The sequence below is a fragment of the Chlorocebus sabaeus genome, chromosome 14 (assembly GCF_047675955.1).
Source record: "Chlorocebus sabaeus isolate Y175 chromosome 14, mChlSab1.0.hap1, whole genome shotgun sequence".
Classification (NCBI taxonomy): Eukaryota; Metazoa; Chordata; class Mammalia; order Primates; family Cercopithecidae; genus Chlorocebus; species Chlorocebus sabaeus.
Window position 1 is genome coordinate 28770631 of NC_132917.1, and position 4388 is coordinate 28775018.

Genomic DNA, 4388 nt, shown 5'->3' on the forward strand with positions numbered 1-4388 from the left:
TTTTTTGAGTCAGGGGGTCTGCCTCTGTCATGCAGGCTGGTGTGCAGCAGTGCCATGATCCAGCCTCAAAATCCTGGGATCAAGCAATCCTATGACCTTAGCCTCCCAAATAGCCGGGACTACAGGCATGTGCCACCATGTCTGGCTAATTTTTATTTTTATTTTTTGAAGAGATGGGGTCTTGCTATGTTGTCTAGGCTGGTCTCAAGCTCCTGGTCTCTCACAATCCTCCTGCCTGAATCTCTGGAAGTGATGGAATTACAGGAATAAGCCACTGCTCCTGGCCCTCCACTTTTATCTGTTTCATATATTGGGCTTTCCTGTAAAATATCTTCCAAGAGATTTAGCAGGAATCTATTGGGGCCTACTCTGGGCTTTCACGATCCTGTGGCTGTTAATGGATGACTCCCAAGGTCCCTTCTGCCATTAACATTCTCGTAGTTAAAAATGTGGTTCTACAATAGTTTGCCTTTCAGAGCAGCAGAGAAAAAGTGGGGTGTCCTATGGTCTGATTGCCATCTCTACCTTGCGAGTGGTCATTAGAGGAACCCAAATCCTCAAACCCTGTAACAAACATATAATTCTTTTTTCCCCCTCCTTATTGGTCCAGATTTATTGATCTGGTTTCAAATAAAATAATATAGATGCTAATCAGAGGAAACAATAACTTTGTGCTCTTCCAACTATCTTAATGCAGCTTAATGCAGTTTTTTATCAGAATATTTTTAAAATTTAAAGATATGTTTACTATTTTTCCTCAATGTAAAGATCATTCATGCACATATGAAGGTCAGAACATTTTTTAAAAAGTAAAATGTGAATAATCTCATTGACTCAGAGTTGATGATGATGTTCACATTTATTGAATGTGCCAGATTGTGTTGTGAACACTTTGTATGTCTTATTTAATTACACTATATGTAGCCCATTGCCGCATGATGAGCAGGCTGTGAAATTGAATGCCCCTAAATGGAATTTAGCATTATTAGACAAGATCCCACGCTGAGAGGAAAGGAAAGGTGAAACTCAACTGAGTTTTCCTGGGAGCTGGTTGCTGAGGTGGTTGTAAGGAAGACTCTGGCCTAAAAAGCTCGAGTCCACAGGTTGAATGCGGGCCCTTTCTTTCTTCATTCCTGCCTTTTCTTCTACTCCCCAGGCCTGTGAAACATCCTCAGATCTTTGCCTTTGTCCCCCAGGTATGAGTCTCTCCACCTGTAACAGAGGATTGTCTCTGTCCTCTGGAACTTAGCTCTGGTGTGAAGACAAGATAGCTCGGGGAAAGAAATGCTGGGTTTTGAGTGAGAACACAGCACACAGGGAAGGAATTAATTGAGAATTCTTCCCAAACTGTAAGATCACTGCTCAGCCATGTTATCAGAAGAACATACGGGAAAACTGTGTCAATGTCCTTATGAACTGTGGGATGGTTTGCTAATTCCCTGTAGGGAAACAACAGCAGACTCGAATTTCTTGACTTTTGACTGGTTGTTTATTTGTGTATTTACTTTTACATGTATGTACTGTCATGGGATGCTTAGGGTGTTGCTTTACCAGCTGGAAACCTCTGTGACTGGCAGTGCCTCTTCTTGGGTTTTGCTCACACCCGCTGGGCTCCTTCTGCCCACTTGGCCCATCAGGCTGCGCGTGGCTCCTGCTTCCAGCCCAGATCCCACACCTGCCAGGGTGTGTGTGTGAGTGAGCAAGTGCAGGGTCCAGCCACTGCACACAGCCAGATGTGCCAGCTGTGGTGGGGCAGGCAGCTTCAGGCGCCAGTACAGGTGCCAGCTCTGTGCAAGGCTGCAGCTGGACCAGACGTACTGCAAACAGCTTCTGCTGTGGGTACCAGCATGTGCACAAGGGGAATGCAATAATACCAGAAAGCTCAGAGACACCAGGAACCACAAAGCCCCAAAGAAGGAGTTATAGCATGTCACAGCCATGACTTGGGGAGCCCTGAGGTCTGGGCTCCCAGAAGGTCTTCTCTCCTTCTTGTCACCCACAATGTGGTGAGCAGGGGGCATGTTTCATTCCTGTTTGTGTTACAGCTCTTTCAGTCCCACCACTCAGCAGGTCCTGAGTTCTTGTCCCATGTCCAGGAAGAATGAGGCACATGGGCAACTGAAGAGTGAGCAAGATGGAAAGGAGCTTCATTGAATGACAGAATAGCTCTGAGGAGACCCGAAGTGAGTAGCTCCTTTCCACAGGCAGGCCATGCTGATGAGTGTCCAGCTCTCAGTGGAGAGGAGACCCATAGTGGGCAGCTCCTTTCCACAGGCAGATCATCCTGACCAGCATGCAAGTGTGGCTGAATCCAGGGATTTTATGGGCTTAGAAGGGAGGAACTGCATGATGATTGGTCCATGGGTGGCCATGGGCATACCTGGAAAAAGCACCATAAATTTTCACTCTGGGTCATGGACACCACCTGGGACTGGCAGCCTGGCCCCCAGGCTTCAGGCTGTCCCTGGTTTGAAGGTGGGTCTTCACCAGGGACCCACCCCTTCCCTCCTAGGACCCTGTCTGCCTCCTGCCACCATCAACATGCCCTCCATGGCACCCAGGCTGTTCACACCAAGGGGCGCCTGCAGGCCTGCATCAAGCCTCCCTCAGCCCTCCTGGCCTCCCTTCCTGAGCTCGTTGGTGCTCAGTTTCAGAGGGGGCCAAGGCAGTGGGGAATGTCTGGCATGTCAGTGCTGCCCTGAGTGTGTACACACCTAGCTGGGCCATGACAGCACCCAGTTTCAGGCTCTGAAATCGGAGCAGGTGCCGGGAGTTGGGAGAGGCCAGAGAGTGGAAGCAGGCACTTCCAAGCCTGTGGGGGCAGGGGGCTTCCCATGCCCCTGAGCGTACAGGGATGCCTGGGTCTGGAGCTGTGTCAATGTGGCTGCTGCTACACTGGGGAGTGAGGGGCTGTTGCCCAGTCAACTCAGTAGGGGGTGGGACTTCTGCCTATTCCCACCCTCCTCTGGCTCTGTAGAACACATATCCCCAGCTGCACCTTCCCCACTGCAGCTGGCATCCCCACAGTGGCTGCTCCAAATAGGCCACCGCCACCATCAGTACCCTGGGCTTTGAAAAGATAATGGCTGCTAGTTGTGCAAATTTTTCAAAATAGACTCTTCACTCTAGTTATTGTTTTGTGTGTATGCATTTGTGAGTATGAATTTGTGAGTATGCATATGTGTGTGTGGCAAATTTGGGGAAAGACATTGGGTCATATGAATTCATCATAGTGGAACATAAGTCAGAACTGAGTTTCACAATTTCCCAGGGTTATGCAACGAGAGTCAGACTAGCTCAGAGTCTTTGAAATATTGTAGATAACTCAAATATTGTGTGCATTTTTCTCAGAAAAAGTTACAGCATTTAAATTATTATTTAATTGTATTGTAACTTAGTCTAAAGTCTGCTCTTAGACTGAAGAGCCGATAGCAGATTCAGTTCCCCTTTACATTTATCCATAAGGATGGTTTGTCTGTGCCGAATGGGGGAATGGGACATCAACCACCACTTATAACCCTGCTTATAACTTTATAACGATATTGCTGGGAAATTTAATTCCTGCTTGCTTATGACTTAAAAAAAGTACATCCCATTTATACATTTAGAATTACCATGACAAAAATAGGCCCCCTCCCCTAAAAAAAACCCATAAGTATTCATAATATATTTAAAGGAGATAAATTACCCAACACTGACTCTGAAGAATAACCCAGGGAGGTGGTGATTAAAATACTTTGGCCTTATGAAAGGAGCATATCTTTGGACCAGATTAATTTCCTTTTGGCATTTATGCAGAACAGGGAGTCGATCTCTGCAGATTCTAATTTACAACAATGTCAACATTTAAAATAGACCACTAATAAAGACGCCAAGAACAAACATGCCTCTAACCTGAGGTACATCAAATAACCCTTCCCTTGTATGTTTGTTGTTTTGACATTAAATGCAAATAAATAGAAAAGTGGGACCAATATTAGGTACACATTTAAACTATGTTTAATAATAATTGTATGAGCATCTCACATCATTAGCTTTTTTTCCTTTGTGGTGTTAGTGAGGTATAACTGACACATGTATTTAAAGTATACAGTTTGATGAGTTTACACACACACATGCATCCATGAAACTGTTGCAGGACTTTTCCTTAGTTCAGTTAAAGACAGCGTTCTTTGTCCTACGGTCATCAAAATTCAGGCTTGCAGATCGTTGAGTAAGGCAGGGTTTTATTGGGTAAAAAGGGAGAAAAGTGGGAAACAGAGACTCTCGCTAGGCCAGAGTCCCTGCTAGAGCACTTCCTGCCCACCATTTGAATCCCATGTTCCACACAGGAAGAGGAGGGACCAAGCTTCTCCCCGCTGCAAAGGGCGTGAACTTCCTGAGGCTCC